At 38.0% G+C, this 22,487-nt stretch overlaps 1 pseudogene; it reads left to right on the top strand.

Annotated features, from left to right (window-relative positions):
• The first annotated feature begins 2,769 nt into the window (after nucleotides 1–2,769).
• Nucleotides 2,770–4,799, top strand: LOC126593508 (PAN domain-containing protein At5g03700-like; annotated as a pseudogene).
• Nucleotides 4,800–22,487: the final 17,688 nt, after the last annotated feature.

Here is a 22,487-nt window from a genome sequence, read left to right on the forward strand (position 1 = left end):
CCGTTAAATCATAGCATATTTTGTTAAAGTTACCTGACGCCGTTAGAATATTCCGTTAAAGTTAACAGAATATTCCCTTTCCTTCTCCGATGACTCGCTGGAAACTGCCGCTGGCCGCCGTCTGTGTCGTTGGTTTCTGGAAAATTTTATAAAGCTTATAACTACTGCATTTCTCAACCAAAATTCATGAATTTTAAATGGATTTGAAGCTCTTGAAGAATAGAACACAACCATACCTATTTGAGGTCCGAAAACCAACGAAAAACGGTAGGGATAATTCTTAGAAAAATCGCCCAACTCTACAATCCCACGATCGTGCTTATTCCGACGTCTAAACTTATTCAAAACTAATCTAAAATGCTAGGGAAGTCGAGTGGGTACCTTGCTAAGCCTTAAAACCTTAAAATCACGTCGGGATCGTGACGGTGCAAACTTCACCTAGCCGGAGGTTATAGTTTCTCGAGTTCCCGTGATCCGTTCTTCGAACTAAGGGTACGGTTAGACTCGTGAGGTCACAAGGAACACGATGGTGACAAGTTTATTCTCGATATGAGGTGTTTTGATGAAGGTAGGTGTGTGTGTGTGTGTGAGGGTTTTGGGGTGTACGGACAAAGAAGGATCGAGAAAGGAGGAGAGGATGAAGGTGTGCAAGTGTGTGTATGTGTTTGATCACGGATTGGCCAGAAAAAGAGAGAAAATATTAGTTGGTCCAAAAGAAATAATAACCAAATCTGATTGGGCTAGAAGTGATAGGAACTAAAGTGATTGGTGGGTAACGTATAGCCAACCCAAAAACATATTTCTACCCAATCTCGATCTTTATTTGTCGTAACTTTTCCGTTAGAAAACCAATTCGACCCTAACTCACGTCAACGCGCTCGTGACGTTGAGTACGATTTAATTACGATGGTAGAAATAATAATTTAAAACTACATATGTACATCCACGTCACTAAACCACGAGGGCATTACCGTCCTTTTACACACTTGGGGAGAAAAATATATAATAATTCGGGATGGGTCGTCACATGGTAGATTAGTTTGATGAACAAGGCATTCCTTTTTAATGCAATGTGTTTCAAGTTTAAATTTTCTCCTTTGCCTTAGTGTAAATATTGCTTGCAATAGCCACTTAATACTACGGTCTAGTGGTATTCTTCTTCGCTTGTAAGTGAGAGATCTTAGGTTCGATTCTCACTAAAGGCGAACTTGAACCACATTATTGCTAGCCCATTGTGAGGCTAAACCTACCTCCTCCCCCTAAGTGTAGATAATATTGTTTGCTAAAAAAAAAAAATTGCTTGCAATAAAAAAACATTCAAAAATTTCTGATTTTTTGTACTTAATTACTCAAATTATATATTTTGTAATCAATTTTTGTGTTTTATTGTTAGTTTTATATATACTTTGGTCATTGTTTTTATATTGAATGGGAACTATTATTAGCATTACAAAAGTCTCATTCTACACTCCTCAGAAGTGTATTTTTTTCTTTCTAATTATAGAAAGTTTGGAGTGCCAAATGAGATTTTTAGTGCTAATAACAATTCCCTATTGAATATGCACTTATATATTACAAAAATAGGTGTACTAGTTAGTATTCTAAAAATCCCCGCCTAGGAGCTAGGCTGCTGGCCACCGCCCCGATTAATGCCTAGGCGTTTGAAATTAAAAAAAGAGCACCTAGACCTGCTGAGGCGCCTGCCTAGACCGCCTAGGCACCCGCCTAGGTTGCATCTCACTCAATCAGGAGATTGATAACTTTCATTTTGCATTTTATTTTTTTTATTAAATTGTAAGAGACTTGTTGAATACTTAAAAGAACACACATTATATACTTGTTCTCTGTGTTTTCATTGTGTTCTAATACTACATAATATATATGTAATTTATTTTGTAGTTTATGATGAAATTATATATATTTTTAGTATAAACAGACACTTATTACATGAAATATAATAGATTCAGTTAAATCCGTCTAGGCCCCAGCCCGTTGCCCGACTGGCGCCTAGCGTCTTTTAGAACATTGGTACTACTATAGCACAAAATTAATTGAACTTATACCTGGCCAAATTTAAAAAATAAAATAAAAAATTGTATGCACGAAAAAGTTATAGAATATTTTTAAAAAAATTGAAAATATGAAATTCCAAATATATGTTCCGAAATTTTAGAGATTACTCCGCTTCTGAATTTTTCAAATATGCCTAAAATTTTGAATTTAAAAATTGTGATCAAATCCAATCCCATCCAATCCAATTTCGAAATTTTGAAACTGAAATTGGAAACCTTGTTTCCCATCCTTCCACAAAACACCCCTAAATAAAACTATAAGCCTCTATCTTGCATGTATAAGGGGACTTTAACCAAAAATATTTAAGGTACATTACTGTATAATACACATTGTTAAATTTAACGGTTGAATATGTGATGTATATTTTTTCACAATATGTAAGAGGTGAATTTGAGTCACTTAAAAATAGATGTATAGTACAAAAAATTGATGACTTACATTCAAAACTAATTACATGAATGTATAAATTATGATATACATTGTTAAATTTAACAGTTGAATATGTAATGTATATTTTTCATAATATTTAACCGGTGAATCTGAACCGCTTAAAAATGGATGTATAGTAGAAAGAGTTGACCTTTACATTCAAAACTAATGCAATGGTCGTTTTAAAAGTATGGAAACCATTCGCACAGTAACTCAGCACTTCAAACAAACAAACTATAAGAATCAGAGCAGAATTGGCGTAGTTGCAAACAGTCATGCTATGTTATAATAATATTTGAGTTTTGCAACTGAAAAATATTGTTATATATGAGCTGTTGCTGCCCTTTTGTTTCCCTCCCATGGCTGCTTTTGTTCCGTAGTCGTATCTCTCTCTCTCTCTCTCTGTGATATTCATTTCCATTATGGAAACGTTCACAACTTAGTGACTCGCCTAAGTTCACCTCAGTTTCTATTTCTCACACTCATTGTATTACTCACATCACAACCTTGCGCCGCTGCTGCCCAAGCAGAGCTTCCCAGAGGCTTCAAAGCCACTCCGGACCCTTAAATCCAAACCTTTCAACCTCTGCTTACCGACCCAACCGGCAACTTTTCACTGGGTTTCCTCCGAGTCAACAAAACCCAACTCACTCTAGCCCTCCTCCACGTGCCATCCTCCGACCCGCTTTGGCTCGCCAACCCGGCCCAACTCGCCCGCTGGTCCGACCGCACAACCCATTCTTCAACGGTAGCCTAGTCCTCTCAGATCCCCAGTCGAAGGTATTCTGGTCAACTCACTCTGAAATCGGCGATCGGGTTGCAGTCATCGACACCTCTAACGTCCAAATCCAAACGACTCAGGACACAGTTCTATGATAGAGTTTTGCCTTTCCAACAAATACCCTCATCGAGAATCAGAATTTCACATCGACCATGAAGCTTGTCTCATCGAACGGCCTATACTCAATGCGATTGGGGAACAATTTCATGGGTCTGTTCGCCAAGTTCAAACCAGGTTCAAACGCAGACCAAATGTACTGGAAAAGCAAAGCCATGAAAGCTAATGCCAAAGTCGTTGAAGGAAAATGACCTATTTACGCCCGTGTTGATCCGAACGGGTTCATCAGAATGTACCAAACCAGGAACCCAACTTTGGTCGACATCTAAGCGTTCATGACCTTTCCAAGGCTAATCAACGGCATCCGTAAGGTCCGGTTGGAAGCGGATGGAAACCTCAAGGCGTATTACTGGTACGGTTTCAACTGGGTTTTGGATTTCCAGGCGACTGCCACCACGTGCGAGTTTCCCAATCCATGTTGTTCGTTCGGTTTGTGCAGGGCCGGGAATGGTTCGTGTTTGTGTTTAAATAACCAAACGGAGTTCCATTTCGGTGAGTGTTTTCCGATTCAGACCGGTGACTTCTGCGGTTCCGGATGACGGGAAATTAAAAGCTTCCGGGTTTTAAGGAGGAACGTCGTGGAGCTGCCATACAAGGAGTTGATGGAGTATAAAATGATATCGTCTTATGGTGAATGTGAGGGAACTTGTAAAAGGAACTGTAGCTGTTGGGGCGAGGTGTACAATAACGGGTCCGGGTTTTTTTACTTGATGGATTACCCGATCCAGAGTTTGGTGGGCGTTGGGGATGAGAGGAAGAAAATAAATGTGGGTGTGGGGGTTGGGATTGGGGTGGTTTGTGTGGTGCTTTTGATATTTGTTGGGGTGGTGGGGGTTTGGAGGTTTAGGGTGTGGAAGAGGAAGAGAGGAGGAAGCGGGGGGAAGAGGTTCATGGGTCAAGATGGTGGGGCTTCGCCCGGCCCGTATAAGGATCTCGAGTCCGCAGGCTTTAGGTCCATTGAGATGGGTGGGCAAAATGGTTAGGATTTGTTTGAGCAATGCTTCTAGAGCAATATTTGACAAATAAAAACACTTCTAACTATATTTGACGAAAAAAAAGTAAACAGCTTTAAATCGTAACATCATAGCAAAAGTGTTTACGAGCAAAAGTACTGCATCTCCAAACGAGGCGTTAGGCAATGACGTATGGAATGACATTTTTGTTGTTTGGGGCCTTTGGAGGATGGAGTTTGACCAACATTGATGTTGATCACCAACTCTTTTGTGTTTGTGATGGTGGGGGGGTCCAAGACTTAATCTTTGTATTTAAATTTGTATGACATATATGATTGGGTGGAGCCTGCCTAATCCCATTGATAATGTATTAGTATTTCATAGTGACATTGTATTGAGATTAGTGCGCCTTCAAGGGCTTTGCATCGATGATCAACATTAAGTAATGGTAGAATATAGTATGCTATTTGGTCATTCTTCATATTGGTTTACATAGTTGTGACTAATCATATGGACTTTAGTATGCTAGTTATAGGCTTATTAGGGTTTCTTTAATCTGTTCGTGGGTTGCATTATAGAAGCATTGAGCACTATATAAGGTAGACGTACCTATGCATACTACTATCACAATCACAAACTCTATAACTCCCCTTGAGCTTGTGACCAAGGAGCAAGAGTGCAGAGAAGTGCCTTTACTCACTCTAGTCCTTGTGTACGTATTCTCTCTGCAAGGTCAAGATGTCATTTTCTCCAAGTAAGTGATTATAGTGTTTTGATCAGTATGAAACATATTAAAGCTTACAGTACCACGTCATGTATACTCGTCAGTCATCTCAAAATCTTCCATTGAGATAACGGATAATCGAGTGTGTGTAATGATGATGTAAATCCGCAAGGATAATGCAAACCCACATCATCCACCGGGAAGTTCAAGTTTTTAATATTTGAGGTTCTAGAACTTATTGTAAAAATATGGATTTCATTGGCACTATTATGCCTGCAAATGACGCAATGGATGACATTTTATAGATTGTGATCCGACACTAAAAATCCAAAAACTTGAAAGCAAATAGTTAGGTAGCATAAACATGGACATGGATTCTCTCCAAATCCAGTTGTCTTAATCAACCAAGTCAAATCATCCGAGCCATTGAAAATTGATCCAACGGCTACAAACAGGAGCTTACTTTAAATTTTTTTTTTTTTTAAGGAAGCATTGTATTGATAACTAAACTCAATCAGAGTTACATATGTCTTAGAGGCGTTGTATTGATAACTAAACTCAATCAAAGTTACATATGTCTTGGAGGATGAGCTCCTGAATAAGCGTAGGAGGCTTTTCAATCCAAACTAGATTATTGCTACTAGACAAAGCAAACTTAGCAAGTCGATGGGCAACCGCATTACATAACCTATAAGCATGAATGAAAATAAACCCTAAGAAAGTGGACGCCAATTGCAACACGTCCCGCGCAATCATACTTTACGACGATGAATCTGCACAAGTTCCATTGAGAACTGCAATCACCTTCAATGTATCACTTTTGACCACAACCTGCTAAAATCCTTGTGCTTGAGCTACCCACAGACTAAACTATACCGCAAACATCTCCAACAACGCCACGAAAGTGATCCCTGGAAACTGGTGCTCTTCAGTAGCTAAAAAACCACCCCTTCAATCCCGCAATACCACTCCCACACCCCCATATTTGTATGACTCATCACCGCTCCATTCGTATTAAGCTTGACCCACCATTGACTAGGAGGAGACCATCGTGAAGGAGCCTGCACAACCACCCTAGCAGACTCTCAATTTGTAGTCTGGAAAGCCGATAGCCACGCATAGACCTTCAGCCATACGACCATAAGTAAAGCTTTGGAACCCCTTCATACCCATGAATTCATTTCTTGCCAAATGCCCCACATTATCATACACGCCAACTCAAAGTCCACCTCTTTCTTTTCCAACACCGAAAGTAACCAATCCTTAAGATGTATACACATTGTCTCGATCGATCGAAGGCTAAATGGAGAACTGAACCACATTGCTCTAGCAAACGGACATGTTAACAACACATGTGCAGCTGTTTCCTCCTCCCCTTGACACACCCCACACTCCATCTCCACCCCCACCCTTTCCTTCGAAGATTGACTTTGGTCGGAAGTATATCATAGCATACCGTCTAGGTGAAATTCTTAACTTTAGGAGGGATATGAGCCTTCCAAAGCTTCTCATATGCATTGCTATTAGTAGTGTATGACACACTACTATTCACCGATTGAAGCCATTGTCGAGCTACCCTATACCCATTCTTCATTGAATACAAACCCCGCTCATCATAATGCCACACTAATCTATGCCTCAAGGCACAAAAACGAATAGGCATAGATAGAACCAAAGCTACTTCCTTCAGGCTAAATAATTTCGATAACAAATCAATACGCCAAACTCGTGTAGAAGTATCAATAAGTTCCTCAACCTTCATTTGAAGTCTTCTTGGTGGAGGTGATGAGATAACCTTGAAAGCACTAGGCTGAGGCACCCACTTGTCCAACCACACCTTAACTGTCCGCCCATCTCCCACCACCCATCTCGATCCGCCAACCAAAACCTTTTTCGCCTTCATAATACTTTGCCAACAATACGAAGCAGATCCAGTAACTTTCACATCCCAGAAGGAAGAATTGGGGAAAACCGAGCCTTGAGAACTCGTACCACCAATGACATGGGTTAATGGAATACCCGTCACCCTTGCTTAGCCAACACTACCATATTAAAAGCATATAGGTCCCAAAACCCTAACCCACCTTCAGTTTTGGGTTTACACATCTTGTCCCAATACCACCAATGGATTTTCCGATCCTCCGAGCCATTCCCTCGCCAAAACCGCGCCATGAGTTGATTTAACTCATCACAAAATGCCTTCGGGAGTAAAAAATAATTCATCGCATAAGAAGGAAAAGTCTGAGCAACAACCTTGATAAGAAGCTTATTTCACGCGATACTCAAAAGCTTACTCTTCCACTGATTAAGCCTTTACGTCACCTGCTCTTAATAAAAGAAAAGGTTTGTTTTTTATTCCTCCTAATACAAGTCGGTAACCCTAAATACCTCTTATGCCATTCCACCATTTGCACACCGAGGAATCCTGCCAATAGTTGTTGATCATATTGACACACATTCGCATTAAATGCAACACTACTCTTCCCAAAGTTCACCGATTGTCTCGAAGCTAAAAAGTAGATATCCAAAATATGTTGAATCACTGCATATTCATCCACATTCGCTTTCCCAAATAGGAAACTATCGTCGGGGAACAATAAGTGATGAACCGTGGGTGCACCCTTACACAACCGAATACCACTTAACTCCCGTACTTGTTATTTTTTAGCAATAAGGGTCGAAAGGCCTTCAACACACAAAAGGAACAAATACGGTGATAGAGGGTCCCCTTGCCTGAGACCTCGGGAAGGAATCACATAACCACACAGCTGCCCATTAATTAGAAAATAGTATGACACTAATTTAACGCATGCATCACAATTTTTATCCACTCCCTAGCAAACCCCAACTTCTCTATCATGGCTTCCAAAAAACACCATTCAACTATATCATAAGCTTTACTAAGATCAAGCTTAAGAGCAAAAACACCATATATACCTGTCCTTTTATTATGCAAATAATGCCCAATCTCTGCCTCCACCAACGAATTATCAAATATTAATCTTCTTGGCATAAACGCACTCTGATTTGGCCAGATAATCGAAGACATCATGCCTTTGAGCCTGTTAGCAATCACCTTGGCATCAATTTTGTATCAAACATTACACAAACTAATGGGATGTAATTGAGACATATCTTGTGGCTTATTCATCTTAGGGACTAAACAAACATGAGTATAGCTTACTTCCTTACTTAGGTGTCCAGATTGCAGAAAGGATCGCATTGCGTCCACCATCTCCGAACCAACAATATGCCAAAAACGTTGATAGAAGAATGAAGACATGCCATCCAGCCTTAGAGACTTAGATGGATGCATTTGAAACATAGCCACCTTAATTTCCTCCGTAGAATGAGGTTGCGTCAACATCTCGTTCATTTTCGGAGTAACTTTCTGTGAAATAGCCCCCAACACCTCTTGGAAGACATTGTTTAGAACCCTTTGAGTCCGGAAAATACACCTAAAATACTCAATTTTAATTCCCTAAAATACGCCTAAGGGTTCTAAAATTGAGTCCAGAAAATACGCCTAAAATACCCCCAACACCTCCTGGAAGACATTGTTTAGAACCTTTTGGTGTGTGGTATGATCCGCCTAAATACGCCTAAGGGTTTGGTTATCAACCATCGTGTCCTTAATTCCCTTAAGCGGATCATACCACACACCATCTTCTCCCCACAAACCTTTAATTATGTTCTTTCTCCTCATGTTCGAAGAACGAGTATGGAAGAACTTCGTGTTCCAATCTCCTTCCTTCATCCACTGAGTTCTCACCCTCTGCCGCCAAAAGGTTTCTTCATGCCCAAGTAAATTATCTAACTTGATCATCAGCACTCATCTCCGATCATATAAGTCCAACGAATGAGGATGATCAAACAAAATCCCCAATTTATCTCTAACCTTCGCAATCTCTAACTTCGTATTCCTAAAGTATTGCGCTGCCAATCTAACAAAGCCACCCTAGTGGCTCTAATTTTATTACATACACGGGTCAAATGTGCACCCCGCCGCTCCACACTCCATGCATCCGCAATGGTATTCTCACAACTCGCATCCTGTAACCACATATCCTCAAAACGGAACCAGCAAGATTTCTAAGAAATACCACCACCGAATCTCGAATCTCCACCATAATAGGTAAATGGTTTGATTTAGAAGGATTGAGGTGACACACTCGAGAGTGAGGGAAAAAATGCATCCATGGCTGGGTAGCTAGAGCACAGTCAAGACAACAACGTACCTCATCATCCCTATTATTAGTCCATGTGTACTCACTGCCAATAAAACCTAAATCCACCAATCCATAATCATGCACCGCCTTCCGAAACCCATTCATCTGACTATCTCTTCTTCCAACCCCTCCAAGTTGTTCGGACGCACTCAACATCTCATTGAAGTCCCCGACATATAACCATGGAAGCGAGCTTTGCCTACTTAATGGTGACAACAACACCCACGACAAATGACAGTCTGTTGTATTCTGAAAGCCATAGAAACCTGTGAATCTCCACCACGTAGAAGAGCCCCCAATCCTGCACTCCATATCAATATGATTTGGCAAAGAATATCTCACCACCACCTCTACCTCATCATTCCATAACAAACATAAACCCCCCGACCGTCCGTTACTCGCCACTATAACTGCATTTTGAAATCCCAAACCACATTTCTTAAACTCCATAGCATGAACACTGCATTTGGTTTCACAAAGGAAAACCAAAATGGGATGTTGCCGCTGGATGATTTCTAGCAATGCCTGAACTGCTTGAGAGTCCCCCAACCCCCGGCAGTTCCAAGTTAGTTAATTCATTGTGAACGGTGGGGTTGTTCGCCGACAAACCCCACCGATGGACTAGAGCACCTCTTCTTATAAACGACAGGGACCTCGTCTCTAGCATGAGCATCCTTATCCTTACCCCCTTTACTACCTGTTAACAACCCCTCTCCTAGCACCAAGGTAACATACCCCCTTGAGCTAGGGCCAACACCATGCAAGTTACCAACGCTGCGAACCCTACCCTCAGGAATTTGCTGAAACGCATCCAACATATCCCCCAACAATAAAGGACCCCCTATAAGCAGTCAGGCCCTTTCACCACTTTCATTAACAACCCCACCTTGCTCCACCTGAAGCCCCGTGCCCCCTATCTCACAAAGCCCTCCCTCTTCCGCTGCTACCCGAATGAACTCACCATTATCATCCACCTCCATATAATTCATATCTTCTTCTTCAAAGAAACACCAATCTCACATCCTCTACCCTCTGAAATCCCCTTCCTCTAAACCAAAATGAACAAGCCGAGATCCCCTAACCGAACCCAATGTAGGTTGACCAACCTTCAACCACGTTCCATACTGTGTCCTAAAATACAGTATAGGACCCTCATTAAAACTAGGACAATGAACCCCTTTATGGTCTATTAGTCCACATAAGAAACAAAAATCCAGGAGACGCTCATATTGTAGCAACACTCCCACCACCCTAACACATTCCGCATCGACCAACCTTACCTTTAATCCATATTTTAGGGGCAATGTGACATCGATCCTTACTCGTAAACGCAGAAACTCTCCAACACAACCTTCATATGCGTCACAATCAACCTTCACCACCCTACCTATCGCCTCCCCTAGCGTTTCCCCCATACGCACATACATTAAAGATGGGGGAAGCCCATGTATTCGGACCCAAAACTCCTATTTGTGAAGCGGAACGTTCACGGGCACCTCTAATCCCTTCACTTTTGCAAGCATCAGTAGAGATTTACCAAAAAACCACGGTCGACCACGCAATATAATTCTCATGTCCTCTTCCGTATTAAAGGAAAACAAGATACAATCCTCCCCAATAGCCATAGCCTCAACAGCAACCTTAGGCTTCCATAACTCCTTGATAACACCTATCACTATAGTATGACGAAACTTCTTCCTCGTGAGCACTTTCCCTACCACAAAGAACTTTGACAATTTCAGCCGTTCATTCTCCGTATCACTAAACTCTACTTCAATATCTTCCCCCTCATTCAGCCTCAGTCTACTACGGAGTAGGTTAAGCACCCGTTCCATAGTCACCGCTCTCCCTGTCTGTAACACACCGTTGACCCCAAACCCTAGTTAATGGCCGATAACCAAACCCTAGAAAACCCTAGACTTTCGAAAACCCTCACGCACGCAAGCGGAGAGACTAGGCATACTTTAAAAGTTATAATAACTTTAGCCGTTGGATTAAATTTCAATGGTCCGGATGATTAGACTTGATGGATTAGGATAATTGGATCCGGAGAGGATCCATGTCCCATAAATATATCTTAATTGCAAATTCTAGGGGTCATCATCTTCAATAAATTTCATTTAAATATAATATAGATGTAGACATCCTCCCAAACCTATATTTCATTTAAAATCCCTCAACCCAACATGAAGTCCTTTTCAGAACATTCTTGTGAAACTTCGTCATAAGCGACTAGTCACTTCCCGAATGCCCTTTTACTTTAGTATGGTCCTAATGCCTCTTTTCTCATTCGCCAATATACGTTGCTAGAAGAGTAAGCAAGCTACCTTTACTTGTGTTCTAGAAACAGTAGCTTCCCTTGTTATGTCTGTTGAAATTAATGTGAATGATTGTGATAATTATTTAAATTCTATTCAACCTGTTTAGATATGGTCGATGAATTTATGGGCAAAGTGTGTGTTGGAATCCATTATTTATAAATTATAATGAATCTTTCACTTTATACGTGTTGGATTTTTACTAATCACTTTTTTTTTAACTTACACCTTAACACTACTACAACACGGCACAATAAAATACTTCAATATAATTAAAAGTAAAACCGCTCAATATAAATTATATTTAATTTTGTCAATTTTTAAATGTGTATGACAGGCACATAAAATAATTTTAATATTTAACTCATAGTTTCCTTGACATAGACTATGTAAGATCCCACATCGCCCAGGGAAGTGGATCCTCTAAGCCTTATATGTATATTTTCATCTCTACCTAGCACGAGGCCTTTTGGGAGCTCACTGGCTTCGGGTTCCATCGGAACTCCGAAGTTAAGCGAGTTTGCACGAGAGCAATCCCAAGATGGGTGACCCACTAGGAAGTTCTTGTGTGAGTTCCCAGAAACAAAACCCTGAGGGTGTGGTCAGGGCCCAAAACGAACAATATCGTGCTACGGTGGAGTCGAGTCCGGGATGTGGTGGGGGCCGGAGCCGGGATGTGACAATTTGGTTCAGAATCAATCCCTGGCAGGAAGTGTGTCGACGAGGACGTCGGGCCCTTAAGGGGGTGGATTGTAAGATCCCACATCGCCCAGGGAAGTGGATCCTCTAAGCCTTATATGTATATTCCCATCTCTACCTAGCACGAGGCCTTTTGGGAGCTCACTGGCTTCGGGTTCCATCGAAACTCCAAAGTTAAGCGAGTTCGTGCGAGAGCAATCCCATGATGGGTGACCCACTGGGAAGTTCTTGTGTGAGTTCCCAGAAACAAAACTATGAGGGCGTGGTCAGGGCCCAAAACGAACAATATTGTGCTACGGTGGAGTCGAGCTCGGGATGTAGTGGGGCTCGGGCCGGGATGTGACAGACTAGGCCTTGGTTTTCTACATATCGGAGAGTGTCTTAATTGTGTAATGCACATGAGGTACCTATAAACAAATCAAGTTCTAGTGTATATAATTTATCTTATTAACGCATTGACTATCACACACGCACGTCCATGTTACTATTCTTAATTATGTGATGACTAATTAAACAAGGTTGGTTTTGAACTTGAATCTATTTTCTTCTTGTACTCTCCCGTTTGCAGTGGAATCTTTTCTACTAACTTGAGGGCTTAAGGCGTGTTTAATTTGAGATGAATAAGAGGTGATTTTGAATCTTTTTTACTCACTTGACTTATTCTCTATACAACCAATTATTTTAATATCATACTTAGTTACAAATCCATGCTACAAGACTCGGTTGTTTGAAAGTGCTTTTAAACAATTAAAAGCGCTTTTATATCACCAAATTGGCAAATTTCGACTGAAAAAAAAGAGTCAAAAGTACTTTTGAGTTACATATGCACTTGTATTTAAATTAATAATTTTGATGGTCTTCTAACAGACGCTTTTGAACAAAATTGTTTTAAATAAAATAATTCCCGTATGGGACAAAAATAGATGCCATAAGGTTCTCTTCTTATTTCATATCAAAGTTTCATCCTTCATTTGTTCTGAAGTTGTAATGTGGTTAAAGGCCCAACTAACCTATTACATGACGTGGGCAATTACTTCTCTCAAAAAGGTATTCGGCTGATCTGAGGCAACTCAGTGTCCCCCTTAACACAGAAAAAGCCCAATTAGAGAAGCTGGGTGCCATACCGTCTTGAAGTTAGACCATAAGAAGAACCATCTTAATAATCTAATCTAGGGTTAGCTTATTCTATAATATTTTTCCTTTGGTAAATTATTCTATAATCCATGAGATCGAAGTTTTTCTTCATCGGTTCTGGTCGAAAACCCAAAATTGAAGGAGGTGCTGCTATGATGTTCAACATTATAATGTCGTTTATGAGACTTGAATTCATGATCTTTTCCAACAAATTAGAGACTGACTGCCAAATATAATAGTTAGTGCTTTATATTTACTCTTCCTCAATAGTTTCTAGGGTCCATCAATCAAAGGAAAAAAAGGCTGATGGGAGTGCTTTTAAAAAGTGAACCAGCATTGGTGCTACATATTTTGGAACAGATCGAGGAGGTACATGATGAGTCCCATCTGGTGGAGAACGCTCCGAGGATGTTCTCATCACCATGTCTTCTCCAAAAATTTCAAAGGAAAACTAATGAAAATGGCTTGAAAACTTTTAGTTTTAATGATAAGGACAAAATAAAGGGTAAAGTGAATACTACCAGGATTGACTTTTTAGTGTAAAAATGTGATTTTTCGTTAAAATGAACAGTACCGGGTGCTTTTTATTAAAGTTCAAAACTTCAAATGTTAAGTCAAACGGCAGTGTACGTATGCTTCTGAAAAAAAAAACTAACTTTACAATTCTACTTGTTACTACTCAGTGAATGGAGACTGACAGCTTTGCAACTGCACGAACTTTTTAGATGTTATTTTATATACGAAGGAAAGTTGGCAGTCGTCTCCTACAATATTATAAATATTAGTATTAAGTAACTGAAAATAATATATATATATATATATATATGTGTGTGTGTGTGAGTATATACGTGTATATATATATATATATGTATATGTATATACGTGTGTGTGTGCATGATGGCAAAAAATTGAAAGGAGCATATACGCCTAATGCTTGACTCAAGAATGAATAGGAATTTTTACTCAAATCTTTTTGTGTTCGAATCATATAACATTTTACTTATAATCATAACTATTTATGTTATAAATCACTCTATAAATATTATCTCTGCAAAAAGATGAATTAAAACTAAGGTCGTAATTAGTCAATCTATTGTAGCAAAGACATGGATAGTTTGTAATACCTTTACCAATTTTGTTCATTTGTTTTTATACTGTTTGATGGCTAAACAACCTTAGTTTTAATTGATTTTTTGCAGAAACGATCTTTATAAAATATTAATAATATGAACGATTTCAATCATAATTATAAAGTTCTATAAATTGACAATAAACAATATTGAGTAAGAACTCGTACTCATCTTTTGAGTAGAGCCACATATTATTCGCCTACTAATATACAAGAGAAATTATAGGGTTTCTCATATTCCAGAAGAAGCGGCATCTTATTCCTACATTTGGAACTGTACTTGGTATATATGCTTCGATATGACATGACATGCAAAAACATATGTACTGCATTTGCAGCACCTTGCTGCAGAAGTATCAAGTATATATGATGAATGTTTCTGTCATGGAATTGGAACATATTCCTCATCAAATGATTTGAATTATTAAAATTTGATTCAACAACTACAAATAAGAGGTCCTATAAATGTGATAATAATTGTAGTAATTGGATCAAATTTTAATAGCTTGAATCATTTGATTCTTGGGCTCAATTTCTTTGGATCTAGAGAGGATCCGGTTCCATCTTTGTTTCAACCTCAAATGATTAGCTGGTTGTCTTCGATCAATGTATACAAGTTCACATATAAACAGTGTGTAAATAATGATTGCTTTATCGCTACGTAAAGCATTTCCATAAAATGAAATAAAAGGGATATTCTTTTACTTGGCTTGTACATCCTTCCATAGATATCGTACACAACGGATAAGGTTTAGGGTTGGCGCAAAGACTTTGCGCAAAACACAAAACAGGCTGTGATTGAAATCAATCGACTGGTTTGCTATGCAGTGGTGTTTTACAATTTATACAATTAATCTCACTTTGTGAGATAAAATTTTATTGTTGTTGTTGGTTATATGGGTGTAATTAATTAGTTCATTTGGGTTTGTATTTGTTTTTGGGTGCATGAGCGATAGCACATGTGTATGTTGATTCCTTGATTGCACATAATATATATATAGGATCAAAACAAATCAAAATATTATATATGAATATAGACTTGATTGGTAAATTGGTAGTCCAAAGATTTCCTACTTTGTTGTTAAGACAAGTAAAGAAGCTGCTGGATCCTAAACGCAAACCCTACCTAGCATGGTCTTTAAAATCTCAGGTTAATGTGATTCGAAGATTTTAATTGTAACCATAATTTGCTTACATGTTGCTAAACAACAAATCAAAATATTATATATGAATATAGACTTAATTGGTGATACAAAGATTTCCTACTTCATTGTTAAGACAAGTAAAGAAGTTGCTAGATCCTAAACGCAAAACCCTAGCTAGCATGATCTTTAAAATCTCAGATTAATTGTGTAGGAAACTAGATTATAATCCCTAAATAAGATCTATTTTTCAGTAAAGTTGGGTGTAAGATTCAATACTGATTTTGGTCCTTTGACTTTATATATCACCTAAAATCTAGCTAATAATTATTAACTTTAGTTTAGTTTTATTTTTATTATTATAAATAAAAGATTTGTACTTAATGTGTATTCAATATGGGTAAAAAATTACTAAAGTGGTAACAATGCATACATGTTTATAGGGAGTATTTTTGCTCACCACCATTTAGTGTGGTGTATGCTCACCACCCTATTTATCACCGTTAGATGAGTTTGAATTTCGAGATTCGTGTAGTAGATAGGCACAAATCTCGAAATTCAAATTCATTTAATGATGATAAATAAGGTGGTGAGCATACACCACACTAAATGGTGGTGAGCACAAATGCACTCCATGTTTATATGCATGTATATAAATTAATACATAATTTGTGTACCTATGTGACACACCCCGACCTAAATCGAGGCATGTTGGCCCTCACGTGAGGGTGACGTAGTCATGTGCCCAATGCGAAAACAATAAGGATATAAAGGAAGGGAGCAATTTTGCTCACCACCATTTAGTGTGGTGTATGCTTACCACCCTATTTATCACTGTTAGATGAGTTTGAATTTTCAAGATTCGTGTAGTGGATAAGCACAAATCTCAAAATTTAAAATCATCTAACGGTGATAAATAGGATGGTGAGAATACACCACACTAAATGGTGGTGAGCAAAAATGCACTCATAAAGGAAGGTGAATGAATAAAAACCAAGCTAACTAATACACACTAATGAAACCTAAGTGCAAATATGGTGTTTAGGTATAATTACACATAATCAGAGCATAAGTAGCCTAAGTGCAGTCCAACCGGACGAATATTATTTATACAACACCCAAAGGTGATCCTACATTAATGATAATCTATCTGAGCTGCCGTGAATTCCTCGTAAGCCACCAACAAGCACTCCTAACTAGAACCTGTAGGGGCGCAAAACAGAAAGTGTGAGTGGGCAAAAACAAAGTTTTTCAAAACCATTTCACTATCAAAAGTGGTAACCCTTCGCCATAAAACCTATATAATTCCCAGAAAATAGCATACATATAAATATATCTCAAAACCCTGTTTAAGATAGCAAATCCATAATCATGTCAAGTCAAATATCTCAGCAAGGAAATAAGTAAGTCAGATGAAATGAATCAATATGAGATGGTACGTCAGCCGAAGTCACCTAACATAACCTGTACGGCTAGATCTATAAATCATCAACTAGTTATCTACACACAAGTCGGAACCACCTAAGGTGGTCTGTACAACAGGCTGGGTGTAAATAAATATGCTTAAGTGCTACGGTCGCGTGAAGGCTATGTGAAGTATCGCAAATCACCTACAAGTCGGAACCACCTAAAGTGGTCTGTATGACAGGCTGGCACCTGCCTTGGATCCAAGGTAAGCGTGTGGTGCAGGAGGTGAACGATCCGTGAAGACTAGGCCATGTCCTTGGGCGGAGCACTAACACCGGGGTGCAGGATAACCATCTCTAAATGCATCTTCACACAATTACTCACTACCATTAATATGCTCATTACCATCGTGACCTACTCAACCCCACAAACATCTCCATATTTTTAGAAAAAAATTCCAATCACTCACGCGCCTGCTAAGGCACGGCCACACGTGCAGCCATGCGCAGGCACGTGCCTAGCACGCTGAACGGAATCCCTAACGGCGTTAGGGAATATTCCGTTAAATAATGGAATATACCGTTATTTATACTTGACGCCGTTAGCATATTCCGTCAACTTTGATGAAATATTCTCCTCCTTCTTCCTTGGTTCACTGGAGTCCGACGCCGGCCACCACTGCTTCGCCGGTTTCTGGAAAAACTTTAAACCTTAATATCTTATCCATTTCTCAACCAAAATTCATAAAATTTATACCAATTTGAAGCTTAGGATGAGAAGAACACCTTCTTACCACTTTGGGGACCTAAAACCAACGGAATCTAGCCAGAAAAATCTCAATGATCCGGCCACCCCCTGCAACTATGTAACCCGAGTGATCTTACATCAAAACCACTCCAAAATTGTTCCAACGTGCTAGAAAAGCAAGAATAATACTTGTTAAGTCTTAAAACAACCTAAAACCTTCGCGATCACGTCGGAGAAAATTCACCTCTCACCGGAGCTCGGGTAACTTGAGTTCTACGAGTCCTCACACCCAACCAAAAGTATGCTTCGGCTCCTGAGCTTGAAAGGAGTCCAAAAATATCATCCACAACCTCGATCAGCGAACGATGAAGCTCGTTGAGAGATTGAATGTACAATTGTATGGAAAAGGAAAGAAAATCCGAGAGGGAAGGAGAGAGAGAGAGTCAACGGGTTTGTGTGGGTGTGTGTGTGGGGTCCAGATTTGGCCACTCAAACAAAACAAATAAAAATTTTAAGTTCCAATTGGGTCCAAAAAATTAGGAAGAAAGTGGATTGGTCCAAAACCTATGCCCATCTACACACACACAACTCAACGCTTAAGGGTATATAAGTCATTTCACACCATTGATAAAATATGTCAGAACGGGTTGTCGCATATGCATATGTACATAAATATATGTTTTTGTACCGATATATATATATATATATATATTCATGTACCTTTATTATGTATATTGTTTATTGTGTCTCCATATTAGTTTACTTGTTTGGTTTTGTGATTGTCTGAATAAATTTCTATATAGTTTAATTCTCATTAGAAAAATATTTTTGAAAGTCTTTTTTTTTTTTAACAAACAAAAAAAAGTCTTCCATTTTAAATTGCTAAATTGCTATTTTTAAGGCCTAATTGATGAATAAGTTAGGAATTTTAGAAGGAAAATTTGAAAATAATAAAAGTGGGCAGGGGTATTTATTATGACTGATAATGAGTTTTAAAGTTAGCCACTGAAACTAGATTTATAAAAGCATCCCGGTTATAATGAAAAAATAATCTTCTTTAGGTCCTCAAGTCTAAATGCCCCTTAATTGTGCTCCGAAGGTTTTAATTGTAACCATAATTTGCTTATATGTTTGCTAAGCTATGAATATTTGAATACAATCGATATATGATATTATCTACTCCAAGACCAACTCCAACTCTTGGAGTAAAACTCAAATTTTTCGGTTCTAAACCTATCCCAACTTGCCCCAACCCTTGGGCCAAATATGAGCTTTAACCCAAAACTCATTTTTGAGACAAATTTAACCCAGAATTGCCTCCGGGTTAGTGGGTTAGCCCACTATATATGTGTATTTTATTTTAGTTTTATATTTATAAATTCATTGAATTCAACGGCTAAGATCTAATATGATCAAATCTAACGGTAAAGAAAAAGATCTAACGATTCAAATTTAAATTCAACGGCTAAAATAATTTTAAACAAAAAAAAAATCTTTCATGTGTTTCATATTCTTTCATAGTGTTCCACGAGTTTCATAATTTCGGTTTAATAATTTTTCAATATTTATCGGAATATAAATATTTTTAAGTTAAAATGTTCATAAAAAAAAATACCGAAAAGGACTTTGCCTGTGTGCTGAATCAGTACTCGATACACTTTGTACAGTTAGCCACTTTCAGTACCGACATTACTATTTTTGGTTCAGCATCTTTCATTAGATCCGGGCCTCTCTACGTATTCTCAAGAGAGAAGACGGTACACCACACTTGAAAGTCATCACACAGCTCACGCCTGTGAGATCTCAGTTGCCCTATATTCATGGAGTGTATATTATGAAGACATATGCATGTCTTCTGTTTTCTTTGCAGGCAAGATAGACTTACTTTCTTGTCATCATTAAGTAACAATCTAAAGGTGTAATGTATGAATACAAATATCATAACCTGAACAATTTATGCTACTGTTTAACAGTTCAAATTGTTCATTTTACCATCTAAACGATACAAATATCACAATTTGAATAATTAATCAGGACATTTGTAAAATGATGACATGTCGTCATGTAATATGAATCGTTCTTCCTTACTTTACAACGTGACATTATCTCACCGTATAAGTGTTGTATAAGTGTTGTGATTCAACCATTCGCTTATAATCATCTGAAGATCATCTCTAAAAGAACTTGTTTAATATGGAGACCGTTTAGGCATTCCTATTTGTCAAACAAATCAACGGTTTTGCTAACAAGTAATATCATCATGATTAACCGTTAATTTGTTTAATTCATATGAATAATTAAACGGTCTCGAATTGTGATGTTTACTTGTTAAAATAATGTCACATCATCATATAAGAAGGAATGACTTGTTACATTTAAAAATAAATGACTCCTTATATATAAGGAACCAAGTAGTAGCCTTTAGGCTAGGGTACATAATATGTCAGCTATAATAATTAGATATTGAACTTGTCATTAAAGTGAGTTGAACCTCGAACCTCCAACTTACAGGTAGGAAGAGTATCCATAAATCATAGTGATACTAACATATAAACATATTTGCTAACCACATTGCTAGGAGAGACGAAACCGATCTATATAAAAGTGATTTTTGTTGCTAAGGATCGTAATGATATTAATTTAATCGTGTTCAATGTTTTCTTGTAATTAGCTAGGACGTCTAATCAGCTCCCTTATTGCTTCAATTTGACGTTTGAATTAATGGTTGTTTTCCCGTTTTTAGGTTACCAATCGAATACTCAAGCCTTCCCTCCCTCCCAAATTGCAGTTGTGTTTAGCTAACAAGTATTTCAAATTTTAAACCAATGGGTCAGTGACCAACTAACACACCAATTTCACTCCTAATTCAACCCTACAAAATGGGAACCACCTATACCTACAAAAGAAAAACTAATGACGATATCCAGTGGGTTTGGTTCGAAATTTATAATTTTTGTTTTGGAATAGGACATTTTTGTTTAGAACGTATAGCTTCGGATTCTGACTTAAAACTATTTGGTCGAGAGTTTAACTATGTTTGGCAATTTCTTGCACGATCCATTAACCAGACACAAGACGACACAAAATTAACAAGTTTCTTATTTACCTGTTAACGAGTTAGGTCGTTATCAGGCTAACCTTTAAAAACCCGTTAATGAGTAGGGTCGTTATCGAAGCACCTAATAAGAACTCGATAAGATTCTATATACCATATCTAGATATTAAGTATCACAATTTTTTGCATGACCCATTACCCGACACAAAACAACCCAACTCGTTAACGAATTGGATCGTTATCGGATCACCTGTTAAAAACTCATAAAGATAACAGGGATAATACGAAAATGAGACAAACATGATAAACACGACTCATTTGTCTAAGCCTAAGTTCAATTCACTAGGCGAACCCAAAACAATATTTACAAGGATACGCAAAATAATTTGTCACAAGAAGGAAGGGTACCATGCATGAACCTTTCCTAAGAAAGTAAATTCTATATTCTTCAAACTGTAACCGTTGTATTAATTTGCTACGTTTTTATTAAATTCAAGGATGTGAAGACTCCCCTATTTATACTATTAATTATATTATTTTCATGTCCATCTTTTGGTTTTTCAATGTTTGGGTTTTCTGTTTTAAAACGTAAAGGTTTACCATTTGTAACTGAATTGCATTAACAATAAATAAGATTTTTATTTGCAGAAGAGAAATTAATAAACCTTAGAAATACATAAATAATAAAATTTCATGAATTCTAAATTTGTCTTTCTTTGGCTAGAAGACGAACATATACGTTATGCGTTATTATACAAGTGATGTACATTTAAAAAAAGATATTTTTTCTACTTGTATAGTAACATTTCGTGTCCAGAGCCTTCGAAAAATCTCTCCATCATAGTAGGCAGTAGGTGAATCTCACGGCTGCTTTTATTTCGTGGACCCAAATGATAACTATCATCCATTTCATCACCATCATAGAGAGGCACAACTCCACGTTATCCAATGGCAATGGCATCCTGCAAGTCAGTTCACTCCCCCTTACCTACGTGCCATCAAGTATTTATCAAATTCCCCTTATTTGGCTTATCCATATCTCTTTGAGCTTAAATTCTTAATTATCATTAGAAATATTCTTATCATACTTTTTAGGCTAGCCGACTTTTTATAGAAAGAATATTGAATTTTTTTTCCATGATCGATCAATTTTGGGGTGGGAAATTTGGATTGACATGATGAATTAACCATAACTACGTATCATATTCGTTATTTATAATAATCAAACTTGAGATCTTTTACTTAAGATTGAAAATGAACATCATTGTACAACAATGTTAGAAGCCAAGAAGATTGGAATTTAAATTCAAATTATTATTCGAGTTGATCTTTATACGAACAATATATACTATTGTTTCTACCACATGATGCGATGAATGACAATACAACCTAGTTAAGACATGTATTCAAATTTGATAATCAAATTTATCGTTTAAACACGGGTCCATCAACCATCTAGATTTTACTATCACTCATCATTGCAACCTGTCACATGGCAAAAACAACTACACTGAAGTTTTTCTTCGTTACACTGCACAATTGGGACGTAA

Source organism: Malus sylvestris, chromosome 12 (assembly GCF_916048215.2).
Source record: "Malus sylvestris chromosome 12, drMalSylv7.2, whole genome shotgun sequence".
NCBI lineage: Eukaryota > Viridiplantae > Streptophyta > Magnoliopsida > Rosales > Rosaceae > Malus > Malus sylvestris.